Here is a 16,796-nt window from a genome sequence, read left to right as displayed (position 1 = left end):
CACCAGGAGAGTCCTGGCAAAGACAGCCTGGTTGGGCCCGGCCCACATGCTCCCCTGTGAACCCACCACTGGGCCGGAGGGAATGGGCTACCCAGGACAGGCTAGGAGGATAGGACATGTGGTGGAGGAGGGGCCAGGAGGGTCGGGTCCACCTGAACTGCTGCCTAGATAAGAAAGGGAGGTTTTGGGACTGACCGGGCGGTGGCACAGTGGATGGAGCGTTGGACTGGGATGCCGAGGACCCAGGTTCGAGACCCCAAGGTCGCCAGCTTGAGCGTGGGTTCATCTGGTTTGAGCAAAAGCTCACCAGCTTGGACCCAGGGTCACTGGCTTGAGCAAGCTACTCAGTCTGCTGAAGGCCCATGGTCAAGGCACATGTGAGAAAGCAATCAGTGAACAGCTGGGGTGTCGCAATGAAAAACTAATGATTGATGTTTCTCATCTTTCTGTTCCTGTCTGTCTGTCCCTGTCTATCCCTATCTCTGACTTTCTCTGTCTCTGTAAAAAAAAAAAAAAAAAAAGAAAGAAAAGAAAGGGAGGTTTTGGTATAGAAGGATGGGGTGGGTCTGAGCAGACGAAAACAATAGATGCCCACAGCACTTGTGATATTGGGTTTACTTATTTTCCATTTAATTTTCATTTTTGCATTCAGTCTTACTAACTTACCTTCATTTAAGTCACAAATTAGATTATTATTGGAGCAGTTTCATGCTTTTACCTTCACTTTTTTTTTTCCAGGCTTTTCCGAGGCAGCCTATTCTCTTATTTCCTGATATCTATGGTCATCAGCTTTCTTTTCTGTACCGGTCTCCCCCTTTCGCCCTCAGCTCAGGAGTTGGTCTTCGTCACCTAGGGTGTCTCTCGGGCTTCTGGTTACTAAGAGCAGTGGCGTGTGTATGTGCGTGTGTTTGTTCTCGTCTGACTGTTTTCAAGTGTCACTTCTGAGAATCTCTAGATGGTTTCAACAAGCAGGCGGCCTCATTTTATGGACCGTGCTTTTGATAAACTCCCTGGGGGCATGTGGCCTGGGCGGTCACTGAGGGTGTTTGGAGAAGGCACGCCAATGCCCCTGGACATGCTGAAGTGCTCTCGCTCCACCAAGCCTGTGCGTGCTGTTATCTGTCTGAACTGCCCTTGCCTGGCCAATTTCTACTTGTCCTCCAAGTGTCTAATCAGGCATCACTTCCTCCAGGAAGCTCCCTGGCTATCCAGACTGGGCTAGGAACAGGTTTCTTTCATAATCAGCAGGTATAGCCATTTATGGAGCCACTGCTGGAGTCCCTTCTGATTAGCCAGTCACATATCTTGAGAACCTATGGTTAGAGCCCCTTCTCTGAGTTCCACTGCGTCCCATTTATGTCCCTAGGATGCCCCGTATCCCATTGTTTCATAGTCATCTGTTTATCTTGCTGTCCTAGGAGATGGTGAGCTCCTTGAACACAGGGACTGCCTTTTAACAATTCCTAGTGTCAGGGACACAGTAGGCCTTTGATAAGCGTTTGGAGAATGACCTATCCCCTCCACTCAGAGTCCCTTAAGCTGTCCTGCAGTTTCCTGCTGTTCTCAGTGCTCAGGTCTATTTTTATGTTTCTCAGTTCCCATTATTACATTGCAAAGTCCCTGTGGTAACCAATTATGTCTTTATTCCTTTCTGTTATCTCATGCCTAGTCCACTGCCTGGCATATATAGTAGGGACTAAGTAAGTATAGAACAAATATGTTAAGTTTGTATCTCTTTAATTAAAAAGTTTCAAAGTGGCAGATCATTAGGTGCCCTTTTGTTTATATCTGCCGAAGTGCTTGGCAAGTTTAATATGCACTAAACTATGTGACATTTAAAAATTTTTAATTTTAAAATTAAATTTAATGGGGTGACATTGATCAATAAAAGTACATAGGTTTCTGGTGAACATCTTTATAATATTTGAGCCGTTGATTGTGTTGTGTGCCCATCACCTAAAGTCAAATCATTTTCTGTCACCATATATTTGTCCCTCTTTTTTCCCCTCCTCCCACCCTCTCTCCCTGGTAACCACTTCACTTTTATCAACGTCCATGCATCTCAGTTTTGTATCCCACCTATGTGTGAAATCATACAGTTCTTAATTTTTACTGATTAAATTATTTCACTCAGTATAATATTCTCAAGGTCCATCCATGGTGTCATAAAAGGCAATGTGTCATCATTTCTCATGGCTGAGTAGTATTCTATTGCATATATGTACCACATCTTCTTTATCCAATCCTCTATCAAGGGACACTTTGGTTGTTTCCATGTCTTGGCCACTGTGAATAATGCTGTGATGAACAGTAAACCATGTGACTTTTGGCAGTACTTGTTGAATGTTCCTGAAGTGTCCTCTGGTACCAGACTGTTAAGTAGTATGACTGGACTTCTGTTGCTTTTGCTATTAGGATGAGAACAAGCCCTGAGAGTCAGTGAGCACAACTGGGCATTCTGTGCACCCCATGTCTCCTCTATGTCCTGGGCTGAGACTTATTAGGCACCTTGCAGAAAGGTCCCAAGCCTTTGGCTGAGCTGGGTTTTTAAGACCCCAGACTGGTAAAGGACAGGAATGGGACTAGAATTTTTTCCCCAAAATGAGGGTAGGGGGGCCATCTACCAGTGGAGAGCAAGAGCTGGATTTCAAGTAGAGGATCCAGAAGGAAGAAGGAACTAGAGAAACATGGAAAGGAGAGACTGGAAGACTTCCAGAAGCAACAGGATGCAGCAAGGACCTGGTCACTGCACACCTGTGGTTGGCTCTACGGGGAGAGGGACCATTCGGGGCATCGGTGAGCTCTGAGAGAGGGAGGAAGAGGTTGGCCCCTTGGCTATGTGCAGTGGCGAGCTTGAGGGTCACCACAAACGCGCCGTGTGTGTCACAGGCTAAACACCCTAAACAGGTGTACCCTGAACTGTCTCAGCCAGGCTGCCTTTGGGGCCTGACATGGTGGGAGTCACGTATGGAAAGACCAGCTGTGTAGGATTGTCGCTCTCTTCCGGGTTCTGAGGAGCCCAGGCTCAGCAGAGCTCCTCTTCATCCAGGACAAGGCAGGTTCAGCTGAGAGAAATAGGATTAATAATGTGTCAGGAGGAGTCCACATAAAGGAAGTCAGGGCTTGTCCCCTTAACCAAGCCCTGGTTACCCGGTCAGTGAGTCCCACCTGTTGCATGGTCGGGGCTACAAACTGTGCAGAATAAATGTGAGAAAACTGGGATGGAACTCCCAAGAAGAGAAAATGGGAAAGCTTGCTTCTATTTTTTTTTTTTTAAATAATACCAACTAAGTTTAGCAGGATTAAGTGTGGAGAAAACAAGACTCCATTCACTTTCCTCTGGGAAGGAGACTCTTTCTTTCCTAGCTAGCTTACGTCAGAGTAGATGGTGAGGATTTAATAAAACAATGTCTTTATTTCCTATGTATATTTCTTTGTTTCACAAAGAACTCTAATGTGTTTTCATGTTGGGTTCAAAGAAGAGATTGTCCTGGAAAATCAGAGCCCCTTTGCGAGGGCGGCCGGGACGCGAAACCCTTTGTGCCAGACAGATCCTCACCTCGTTGAGCTGAGGACAGAATTTCCTGAGCTAGAGTGCGTTATCCTGCTTAGGGGGCTCCTAATTACAGCAATTTATATTCAAACACTGTGCACACACGCAGGCTCACACAAAATCAATGAAGTCAGGAGGGGAAACAGGAAAAGAAAAGAAAAAAAAAAGAACTAATGAAACCAAGAGGCACTTAATGGAAGGGCAAAAAGAAACCTTTTGTGTTCAATTTCCCTTTAAAATATTTTTATTTATATACACAGCCTCAAATTTTCAGCCAAAATTTTGAATGTGTGGCACACTATTTACTATTCTGCCCCTTCCTTGTGGTCCTCCCCCATAAAATAAAGGTGCGTTTCGTCCTAGATGAATCGTTGCTTCTTGTTTTTCTTACATCTAAACACTTACACAGTTAAGTGCCTCGTATAACACGCAGGGTAATTTGCCGCCACTTTCCTTCAACCAACTCAATGGGAATGAGGTAGTAATGAGTGTCCCCTTAAACAAGCTGCACAGTTTTGTCATTTCCGTGAAGCTGACTGGCATATAAATATAGCCGCACATTCTTTTATGAAATACATAAATGCCATAGAATAGTTGCTTTGGTTCTTTTCTGGAGGCAGAAGGAGAAAAATGTCAAACTCTCATTGTTCAGTGTTTCTAACAGACCCCTTTTGTATAGCGGCTGTGGCTTTCCAGCACGAAGTTCCAAACTGCAGATAATAGCTTAAAAGGCTATCTGAACCCATTCTGTTATGTAGATGAAAGGAAGTCTTTAAAATTAATCTATGGCATCTTTGAATAAAAGAGAAGGGCACTCATCCAACTCATTTCCTTGGGCCAAAGAAGTGAGCAAGCAGAACAAAAATGCCAAAATTCTGCTCAAAAACGAGAGTTTGCCGTGGCACAAGTACAGCAGATCAGCAACCAGATTTCTGCTTCTGACCTGTCACTGTTTGGAAATATGAAACAGTGTGTTATTATTCAATGTTATCACTAAATTAAAAGTTAATGTAAGGCATCTGACATTATACTCTCATAGCGTAAAAGTTAAAGGCCTGTTACGTTGCTGTTTTAAAACAAAATATTTTATGAGTTACATATTTAAAAGGAAATAAAATTATCCTCATTAAAAAATGATAAGACTGTCTACTAGAAGACTATTTTAACTGAGGGAAGCAGCTGAAAAATTGTTTGTCAAATTGGAATGAACATAATGGCAAATATGTATTATACAATACATCATCCTAGAGAATCAATTTTCTTAAAAAAATTTTTTTTAATTTATTGAGTTTAGAGAGAGAGGAAGGGAGAGAGAGAGAGAGAAAGAGAGAGAGACAAGAACATTGATCTGTTCCTGTATGTGCCCTGACTGAGGATCAAACATGCAACCTTGGTGTATCAGGGTTATGCTCCAACCAACCGAGCTATCTGGCCAGGGCAGAATCAATTTTCTTAACAAATTATATCTTCAAATTTATTTATATTACAACAGATACCATATTTAGGACTCACATGCAAATATTGGCAAAATCAGAGATTTAAAGGAATTTTGAGTTAACAACAGTTAAAATGGCATCTGCTGTTCAGGGCATTTAGGTGAAAAGACTTGAAAGTACTCAATTATCAGTACTCATTTAGGCAGATACTCTTTTATAAGTTACTCCTTTTTTTTTTAAGTGAGAATAAGGGAGATACAGAGACAGACTCCCACATGCACCCTGAACAGGATCCACTTGGTAACCTTCGTCTGGGGTTGATGCACTGCCCATCTGGGGCCATGCTTGCAGCTGAGCTATTTTTAGTGCCTGAGGTGGAGGCTCCATGGAGCCAAACTCAGGGCCTGGGGCTGATGCACTCAAATCAATTGAGCCATGGCTGTGGGAGGCGAAAAGAGGGGGAAGAGAAGGAGAAAGGAAAGGAGTGAAGAAGCAGGTGGTCACTTCTTTTGTGTGCCTTGACCGGGAATCAAACCCAGGACATCCATACACTGGGCCGATGCTCTATCACTGAGCCAACCAGCCAGGGCCTAGAATGAGATTTTCAATTTAATAAACCAAACCACAGTTAATGCCTTAATTGAGTGTTTTTCAAATTATATTAATTTATAGACTTTTTCATGGGAAAAATATAATTATTATTTTTTAGTGAGAGAGAGACAGACAGACAGACAGGCAGACAGGAAGGGAGAGAAATGAGAGACATCACCTCATAGTTGCATCACTTTAGTTGTTCATTGATTACTTCTAATATTTGCCTTGACCAGGGGGCTTTGGCCAAGCCAGTGATACCTTGTTCAAGCCAGTGACCTTAGGCTTCAAGCCAGTGACCTTTGGGATCAAGTTGGTGACGCCATGCACATACTGGTAAGCTTGCGCTCAAGCTGGCATCCTCAGGGTTTCTAACCTGAGACCTCTGTGTCCCTGGTCGACACTCTGTCCACTGCACCACCACTGGGTCATGTGGGGAAAAAATTCTTGTTAACTCAAGTTATGCCTCAAATTATTATTTTTAAAAGTAACATTACTGCCTGACCAGGCGGTGAAGCAGTGGATAGAGCATTGGCCTGGTTCGAAACCCTGAGGTCGCTATCTTTTTTTTTTTTTTCTTTTCATTTTTCCGAAGCTGGAAACGGGGAAGCAGTCAGACAGACTCCCGCATGAGCCTGACCGGGATCTACCTGGCATGCTCACCAGGGGGCGATGCTCTGCCCCTCCGGGGAGTCGCTCTGTTGCATCCAGAGCCATTCTAGCACCTGAGTCAGAGGCCACAGAGCCATCTCCAGCGCCCGGGCCATCCTTGCTCCAATGGAGCCTCACTGCGGGAGGGGAAGAGAGAGACAGAGAGGAAGGAGAGGGGGAGGGGTGGAGAAGCAGATGGGTGCCTCTCCTGTGTGCCCTGGCCGGGAATTGAACCTGGGACTCCTGCACGCCAGGCCGACGCTCTACCACTGAGCCAACCGGCCAGGGCCGAGGTCACTCTCTTGAGTGTGGGCTCACCAGCTTGAGTGAAGAATCATTGGCTTGAGCATGGGATCATAGACATGACCAGTGGTGGGATTCAGACAGTTTGCACCGAGTCAGCAGAACCTATACCTAATTTTTTGTTGAGTTCGGTGAATCGGTTGTTAAAATGGCTCTTTTAATCCGAGATCTCTCTAATGTGACCACCCGGGCAGTTGCCCATTGTGGAAATCACAATTTACATTCCTTGCTCTTTTTTTTTTTTTTAAGACTTTATTCAATTTTCAGAGAGGAGAGAGAGGGAAAGAAGGAGAAAGAGAGAGGAGGGGGAGGAGCAGGAAGCATCAACTCCCATATGTGCCTTGACCAGGCAAGCCTGGGGTTTCGAACCGGCAACCTCAGTGTTCCAAATCTATGCTTTATCCCACTGTGCCACCACAGATCAGGCTCCTTACTCTTTTATAATATTCATCTGTGCAACAGCATATTCTAAGTGCCTGTAGTAATGTTCATTGCATTCATAGGTGAAAAAAATTTGACAGAACTATGCTTGTAATATTTATTTATTCATTTAATAAAACTCATTATACCTTTGATGAAGCACTACATTTTAATTTCCTCACGTTTGCTACTTCAGTAGGAAGTGAGGACGCCAATCAAGAAACAATATGGAAATATCTTAAATAACAGTTTTATTGTTTTTTTGTCAGGTATTATTTAATATTTTTTCATTAATATTTTAAAACCCTTTCTTATAACAATAATCTAGATTTGTGTACTTCTTTTATTGTTCCTATTTAAGTATTAAATGCATGAAATAATAAACTACCTTTCAGTATATCTTTTTTTTTTAATACTTAAAATGGTCATTAAGGCAGAGAACTGGTTGTTAAATTGTTTGAATCCCAACAGTGGATATGACCCCATGGTTGCTGGCTTGAAGCCCAAGGTCACTGGCTTGAGCAAGGAGTCCACTGGCTCGGCTGGAGCCTCCTGGTCAAGAAACATATGAGAAAGCAATCAATGAACAACTAAAGTGCCGCAGTGAAGAACTGATGCTTCTCATCTCTCTCCCTTCCTATCTGTCTGTCCTTATCTGTCCCTTTCTCTGTCTCTCTCTCGCTAAAAATAAATAAATAAATAATAAAATTAAAAAGTAACATCATTTAAATATAGACACACACAAAACTAAGAACATATATACTTCTTAGGTTTATGACCCTTATAAAAGCATAAAACCAAAATATATTTATCAATTAAATATCCATAATTATAAAATTGGTAAAGCTCAAATGAGCAACAGGTGATATTTATGTAAACTAACTTGCTGGTGATGGGTGTAATTATTGAAAGATGTGTTTAGTTGTTTATATTTCACTAGTTGGCTTGTTCCCTTAGATCTTGAATATGAATGGGCAATTATTTGTTGTCACTAGTGTTACTGTTAGTTGTGATAGTTGGGTTTTTATCCGTTGATCCATTATATTGTTTGTTTAATCAATTTAATATATTACCTTATATATAATGTGTATAGAGTGTGGTGTACAAACTGAAGGTTTAGCACTAGTCTCTTTGAAACACAAATGCATATGCTAAACTAGAGACAGCATTTGGTTGCAATGTCATCATCCCATGGCCCAGAACACTCTTATATTACTTTTCTTAGCTCTGAATCCAAATGAAAACCACAAATTTAAAAATTCTTCTAGAACTTGTCAATCTTAGTTTGACAAATATTGCCCTAGCTTATTTCTAGTAGCAATTGTGGTTTGTTTGTTTTTAAATTGCAGGATCACAGAAGAAACTGGGCAATCTTTAGTGATTGTTGTAAATGACATTTTGTGACCATTGATCTATATTTTCAACATCCATTTCAGGCATGAACCAATTGATCCTCCTCTGGAGGTAGGTAGGCACTGCTAACCCTGTTCGGCAGATGAAGGAATTCAGGCAGTGAACAGTAGTAAAGGGACACAGAGAAAGTTGTGGTGAAGTTTTTTGTTTTTAAGATTTTATTTATTGATTTTAGAGAGAGAGGAGAGAGACAGAGAAAGGCAGGGGGTAGGAGCAGGAAGCATCCACTCATAGTTGCTTTCTATATGTGCCTTGATTTGGCAAGCCTGGCGTTTCGAACCGATAACCTCAGAATTCCAGGTTGACACTTTATCCACTGCGCCATCACAGGTCAGGCTGTGGTGAAGTTTAGATTAGAGATCAAATTTATGGCTAAAGGAGAGGAAAAGGGTGGGGTAATCACACGGGTTGCTCAGTCTTTGGCTTACTCTGACAATCATTTAAGCTTTTGTTCTTCTGGCTAAACAGGACTCATTGGTATCTTGGGCCACAATGTGCAGAGCCTCACCTAGCACTTGTATTAAACACACACTCCCTGTACCTCCCCCTCCCCCAAAACACACACACACACACACACACACACACACACACACACACGGGTCCTATTCAGCTACAAGGACTAGATGAAAGCTAATAGCTTGTCTGAGACCATGAGAGCCCGCAGTCAGCTTGCAAGGCATTATCTGCTTCTAATTATAGCCCCACGAAGGGTGAACGCTCTCCATGGGGAGATGCCATTCTTCCCCAAGTACAGGTGTCCCTTCTTCTTGAGCAGCTGCCAGGTGCTCAGCAGCTCTGGAGCCCTTCAGATAAACAGGCACCTGAGGTTATATTGCTTCATCTGTGGCAAGTGCAGACACAGCCTTCAGGTATTTGGGCGTGCACTTACCTTAGTCATAGTGAAACTGAAGAGAATGTCTTCAAATCAGACCGAGTTATAACCTCCCCCTCGATATCAGGGGGAGCATCTGATACCTAGCCATAGTTACTTCTGTAACTGAAAAAAAAAAATCACCAGAGAATGTAGAACACCAGAGAGATTGTGCCAAGTAGATTCCTAATTAGATACCGTTTAGTATTAAATAGAGCTTTCCTATGCTTGAAACTTTTCTGCAACTCAGCAGATTAGCATTGGAAAATGATTTCAGGTCCATAGAGTTCTTATTATTAATGCTAGTAAGAGATGAAATCCTATTTTTAAATTACCAGATTTTACTTATTTGCATGTTTGGGGTCACCTGCCAAAACTAGTCACAGCAAGCCAGATTGGCCTGTTTCGTACTTATTTTATTTGTTTGGTTTTAGAGTCCACTAAAGTAGGGCTTACCAGATTATTAAGAGGGAGTTTGAACTATGATCTTCAATTAGGAGCTTCTTAACATTAGCCAAAGTTCAAAAGTCAAATATTTATAAACATGTTCCCACATGCATAAAAGAGATGTAAACTAAACTGTTAACAATGATTATCTCAGGGGTGTGGTATTGGACCAGTGGAAAATGTCACTTTCTGTTTATGCACTTCTATTGTCTAAGTGTCTTTGTTCAATAATGGCTATGTGACTCATATTTTAACTATTTTAAAACATTGTTTTTATTTAGAATAATTTAATTCACTTATGAAAAATGAAACTGGATTCACACTCATTTCTTCAGCACGTGTGATACAAGTCATTAGAATAAGTTGATTTGGATTGGTTGACTAGGAGGAACTTGTGGAGATAGCCTAACAAAATCCAGAGTAGAGCTTCTCCCTTTGACCAGGAGGTATACTGCCGCTCAGTTTCTTTTCAAGCAAATCCCTAGATTAAAAGTAGTATGGCCCTTGCCGGTTGGCTCAGTAGTAGAGCATCAGCCCAGTGTGTGGAAGTCCCAGGTTTGATTCCTGGTCAGGGCACACAGGAAAAATGACCATCTGCTTCTCCATTCCTTCTCCTTCTCCCCCTCCACTCCCCTTCTCTCTTTCTCTTTCTTCCAATGCTGCAGTAATGGCTCAAGTGGTTTGAACACGTTGGCCCTGGGTCCTGAGGATGGCTCCATGGCCTCACCTCAGGCACTGAAATGGCTCGGTTGCACAGCAACAGAGCAACAGCCCCAAATGGGCAGAGCATTGGCCCCAGACAGGACTTGCCAGGAAAATTCCAGTTGGGGTGCATGTGGGAGTCATCTCTCTGCCTCCTTACCTCTGACCTCTCACTTGATTAAAAAAAAAAAAAGAAGGAGAAATAGTATGAAACCAGGAAGATTGCAAGCCCTCAAATGGAGCCTCGGTGGCAGTGACTGGTGACCAGCGTGTCCTGCTAAAGCAGACAGGATCCAGCCTCAGTGGAATTGATTCCAGGTCACAGTCATGGAGTCACCTCAGCCTCTGCAAGGTTTGATCTTCAGCTTTAGGATTTCTGGACACACATGACTTCCATGGTTGTTTTCTACCACAGAGCTCTGTGAATTCTAGTGTGTTGGTGGTTGTTCAGAAAAAAAAAATATTACTCCGTGCTGATCTGGTCTGCTGGGGAAAATACTTGGTGAGATTAGGGAGACTCCTGATTCTGCCCCTAATCCTTTATGGACCTCAGTTTCCTCAACTCTACATACATGAAAAGATAGAGTTCTATGTGATCTCTATGGTCTGTTTCAGCACTAAAACTTGATGACTTCTTAAGTGATCCATAAATCAAGAATTTTACATAGTAAGTACCTTACAATTCCTCTCTCATTTTTTTTTTCCAAAAGCCTGACTCTGATTGACACAGCAGCTCAGTCAGATACATCTATGTTTTCTGTCGTATGTAATAAGATATATCAGCTAGGGAGAAGTCAGCCTAACCTACCTTGTAGGGATGAGAATGGGAGAACGGAGACAAGTGGTATGTTTAAGTTTGCCCATGAAAGAAGTATGGATTTGGGATTAGAATTTAGCCCTCCATGCTCAATGTGTAGACAAGTCTCTCTTTATCAGCACAATACTTAAGAAATAAGAATCATAACACCAATTTTCCTTCCAATTACACCTTGGCCAGGGGCAGGGCTGTGCAGAGCATGGGCAGTGCAGGAGGGCTCCGTAGCTGAAGTTCTTCTGGCCAAGGTGTTCCCACTCTGGTGGGGGCCACATTCGGGTGAGTTCCTGAAATGAGAAACGAATCAGCCTGCCCTGACTCCACTGGGTGTTTGGGCTGTCCCTAGGGAGGTCTTGTGGAAGGTGGGGATGGGAGACTGCACATGAAGTGTCTAAACTCTTGTCCACTATTTGTCATGCTCAATTCAAATCTCTTCTAAACCAGCATGTGATTTGATATTGACGCCCTGTTACATACTATATTGTACAAAATAAGAGAGTTCAGAGTGACCTTTGGACATCATCTGAAAGGTGAATGCTCAGCTGACTACTTCCTTTGACATCCTTCTATATTCTCTTGTTTCTTCTCTTTTTTTTCTATACTCTATTTATTCCTTCTCATCTGACTCATGGCTTCCATGGACACTCATGGATGGGCATTACATTTGTAAAACCACAATGGTAATTTTCTGTCATCTTCATATATATCATTTAATGAATTTCTTGTTATAAATATTTTCAAGTGCCTGGGATCAAATTGAGAGCAACTGTATGATTTTTTTTTTTTTTTGCCGTCCAGAATATTACAAATTTAATTTATTCCAATTAAAGTTTCCTTAATTTAATATGAACTATTTTGCAAAGCTAAATTTTTACATCTTGCAGTGACATCATTCTTTGCCTTTCCTCCCATATTACCTCTGGATACAGTGACTTGAAGCTGTGAGTATATTAATGTGAGAGTATACTAAAATAGACACAAGAGGCATTCTCGAATCTAAGTTTATGAACTGTGAAAAGCCTAACAGACAAAGAAATGTGGTTTTGCTAGTGGTTGTCTTGAAGTAAGCTGAAAATTTTCTGCTCCAAGGTTCTGTCATACTAAATACACTTGTCTTGCTAAGTGTGTGTATCAGATCCACTGCCTCTAAACTGGCAGCCTTTCCTAACCTAGTGGTAAACATTTTGATTAGTGAGAAGTGTTTTTACATCTGCTTATTTCAAGCATAAGTGCTTTTCTCCCTCTCACAGAAAAATTGGAATAAGACAAATATCATCATCCGCATTCATTTCCAGTTGCAGTTTCAGCAAGTATGTAAACATAAGGCTCGGAGGACCGGAAAATGCCTTAAATGAACACAGTCTTATAGCTGCATTGCCCAGTGCTAGGGAGTGTTGGAAATTGGCATTCCCAATGGAGCTGTGGTGAATATTCAGTTTTCCATCTGGAAACTAAGCATATGCAGCTTAGGAGATTAAAAACTGGTGTGACTTCAGCACTGTAACTACATCAACTTTATAATCTTTCAAGTGTAGTTCACATTAAACATGGATGTGTTACTGTAAAAGGATATTAATGAGAAATAGAACTGAATTAGTTTCTGAAACTAATGAAGTCCATTTTTTCAGAGGTAACCTGGGTCACAACTATGTTAAAAAATGAAACCACCTCACGGTTAGGGTCAGCAGCACACTTTGATCACAATTATGTGGGGCCAGAGGAACTTGGAGGCGTTCTCTGCTCATTTCTCCACAGGATTCCAATTTCTACAAGAAGTGCCAGGCTCTCCTTAGAAATACTGGAGAAATATTGAAGAAATGGAAGGAGATTAAGTCCTTTGAGTGTTATATAACACACCTTCTGTCATACATAAAATTCTGTCATTAGAGCTTGGATTGAATGCCTCCTGGGGATCGACAGCTCGTTCCTCTTTAGAACCGCTCTCTGGAAATTAATGGGCTTGGCTTTGTATCTTCAACTGTTCTGCACAAATGAACCAAACAGAGAATAAGTTGGAGTCACCGAAGCTTAACATAACTCCAGCTATTGTTTACATGGCTCCCATGAAACCCCTGTGCCAAAGTGATTAGATTTACAGTTCATTCGATAAGCTTGTCTGCTCAAGGCACATAAGGCAGTGAACCTTTTCACAAAATGAAACTAGAGCCAGAGGGGGGGAAAAAACCAAACAAACAGAAAACAAAGCCTTTAATGAAGAGGGTCACTGAGAGACTTTTGTTGGGGAATTTTTAAGTGTTTAGAAAGCCTCCCTTAAGGGTTGGCTCAGTGGTAGAGCGTCAGCCCAGCTTGTGGAAGTCCTAGGTTCGATTCCCAGTCAGAGCACACAGGAAAAAAGACCATCTGCTTCTCTACCTCTCCCCCCCTTCCTCTCTGCAGCCATATCTCGAATGATTCAAGCAAGTTGGCCTGGGAGCTGAGGATGGCTCTATGGCCTCACCTCAGGCACTAAAATAGCTCTGTTGCTGAGCAGCAGCCCCAGATGGGCAGAGCATGCCCCGGGGGCTTGCTGCATGGATCCAGGTCTGGGCACATGCCAGAGCCTGTCAGTCTGCCTCCCTACCTCTCGTTTAATAAAAAAAGAAAAAGAAAAAAGAAAGCCTCCCTTGGACTGGGATTCTAATGCTCAGTGTTGGAACAACACTTTGGAATTTGCCCTCCTGCTTTACAAACACTTTGCTGTGGCATTTTAAAAATTTGTTGTGATAGTGGATATGTATAATGCTAATGACACTGGGGACTATGAAAGACTCTTGAAAATGAAATGGGTCAGGGAGCACCATGTGGCTTAGTAGACACTGTCACCAACCACACAAGACAAGAGCTGCTTTCTCTTCTTCCCCTACCCCCCATGCTGGAGGCTGGGAGAAATTGTATAAAGCTGACCCTATTTGCACATATTTTAGACCTATTATTGAGTGATTGGGAATTAGCCATGGAGCCATGAAATTATCATCCACAAAACTCTTTCTAGTCACCTTTTATCAACTATAACTGACCTCATTTCTGTAAGGGTATGACTTAGTAGCTTTGCCCTATGGACTTGCTCCCACTGAGAAAGATGGCAGAGGACGGGCCAGCTGAACAGAAGCTAATGCCCACCATTAGAGGAGTCCCACATGGAAACTTTATATCACATCTTTTTTGATTATTTATTGCTTTATCACAAATCACCCTAACACTTAGTGGTTGAAAAAAAAACAACAACCATTTTATTAATATCTCACAGTTCTGTGGGTCTGAATTCAGGTAGGGCTTGGCTAGGTGATTCTTTTGTTCTACGTAGTGTCAGCAGGGATTACTTGTTATTCAGCTGGTGGCTGGGTTGGCTTGTTGAGTCTAGCTTCAGCCCTACACCTAGCACTTGGGCATGGTGGCCGGAAGGCTGGGATCAGCCAGACCTTTCCCTCCCCATGTGGTCTCGTGGTTGCTTCATCAAGGAAGTTGGATTTCTGACATGGAGGCACAGTGTTCCAAGGAGCTATAAAGTTCTTTATGCTTTAGCCTGGAAAGCCTCAGAATGTCACATCTGCTCATTTTTATTGGTCAAGAAAGTCACTAAGGCCAGTTCAGATTCAGGGGTGAGGGAAAGACCCCAACTCTCAATGGGAGGAATGTCAAAAAAATCTGTTGCTATCTTGAGTTCACCTCAAACCCTTTCTTGTGCTCTTAATACTGATCCAGAGAAAGATCAGTATTATAAGTCAAGACATTTCTCAAATCTCTTACCCAATAATGGAAGAAGAAAACCCTAAAGAAACCTTTTTGTGTGCACTGTGCACTTAATAATATTTAGTAACAATTACATGAAATATATGATCGAGAGTAATTGCACAGGTTTCAAATGGATAACTCTCGGAGTACAATTTTACTACTAACCTTGAATAAACGACAAAGGAAATTGAGGTGTATATAAACAATAGTCTAGAAGCATTAAACTCTAAGAATCACACATTGGATGCCTTTTCCCATTGTTAACCTCATGGTCTGTCATCTTATGCTATAACCATACTCCTTCACATATTATCCATGTCTCCAGAATTTTCTGTAAACAACAGTTGTGCCTTTGAACCATAGTGTATCATCCTTGCCAGGTGCAAACAGAAGCCTATTTCCTTAAGTCTTTTAGTTTTTATTGCAATAAAAAGTCACATCTGTAGTATTGCTTTAAGCTCACAAGCCTCAGCTGTGTCCTGCTGTAGTACTTAACGCATGCTTCCACCCAGAAATCTTTTCCTGAGAAGGCCTCACTGGCATTGGGCTTCCTCTCATGTGGGGAGGTGCAGTTGGAATGGGGAGAGGCCAGACCGATCCAATTATATACTGTTGGGTGGGTTGGGTAGTGGAGGGCAGAATATAAGGGAAGTCTATCACCTGAACCCTTCCTACTTCATGTCATCCTATCTTCTCTTTGGTGACTAAAGGAGGAGTGTTGGGTCTGAGTTTGGAGGCAAGAGATGTAAGGCTGTGAAACACTGAGTGCTGGAAAAAGACAAGAGGAGCTTCGGGCAGATAAAACATACTTTATTAGCGACAGCAGCCAGGTGCAGTATGGCGGTGGCAATAGCAGCAGCGTGACACAATGCACAGGCATTTTATAGTAAAATCACACAAAAGTGGCACCAAGCTGGCCCTGGCTGGTTGGCTCAGTGGTAGAGTGTTGCATGGCATATGGACATCCTGGGTTCAATTCCTGTCAGGGCATACAGGAGAAGGAACCAACTGCTTCTCTGTCCTTTCCCCTCTCCCGCCTCCCTCTCTATCTCTCTTTTCTCCTCCCACAGCCATGGCTAGGTTGGAGCACGCTGGCCCTGGGCACTGAGGATGGCTCCATGGCCTCGCCCAAGGCACTCAGATAGCTTGGTTGCTGCGCAATGAAGCAATGGCCTCAGGTGGCAGAGCCAGTTGGACACCAGTCAGGGTGCATGCAAGAGTCTGTCTCTCTGCCTCTCCGCTTCTCACTTATGAAAAATAAAAAGTAGCACCAAGCTGTGATTTAGCTTCCAAGATCAGGCGCGTTCAGGGTGGCATGGCCGTAGACGCCTGACCAAGCTGTGATTACAAAAAGCAATGGTAACATTATCAGTTATATAAGTTATCATCCACACATTGGATGCCTTTTCCCATTGTTAACCTCATGGTCTGTCATCTTATGCTATAACCATACTCCTTCACATATTATCCATGTCTCCAGAATTTTCTGTAAACAACAGTTGTGCCTTTGAACCATAGTGTATCATCCTTGCCAGGTGCAAACAGAAGCCTATTTCCTTAAGTCTTTTAGTTTTTATTGCAATAAAAAGTCACATCTGTAGTATTGCTTTAAGCTCACAAGCCTCAGCTGTGTCCTGCTGTAGTACTTAACGCATGCTTCCACCCAGTTATATAAGGGGCATGTATGCGTACCATCCCTGACCTGTTTCCCTTATTCATGATGGTTGGATATGACCATAGCTGACAGGTCCACACTTACTCCATCTTGTTCAAGCTGTTTAGCAATTCAGGGGAGACCAGCTTCCCCACAATGAAACACACTGAAGGTGGCAGCATTGTGAACATGCTGGGATGTTAAACCAG

Source organism: Saccopteryx bilineata, chromosome 5 (assembly GCF_036850765.1).
Source record: "Saccopteryx bilineata isolate mSacBil1 chromosome 5, mSacBil1_pri_phased_curated, whole genome shotgun sequence".
NCBI lineage: Eukaryota > Metazoa > Chordata > Mammalia > Chiroptera > Emballonuridae > Saccopteryx > Saccopteryx bilineata.
Note: the sequence above shows the minus strand (reverse complement) of the source record.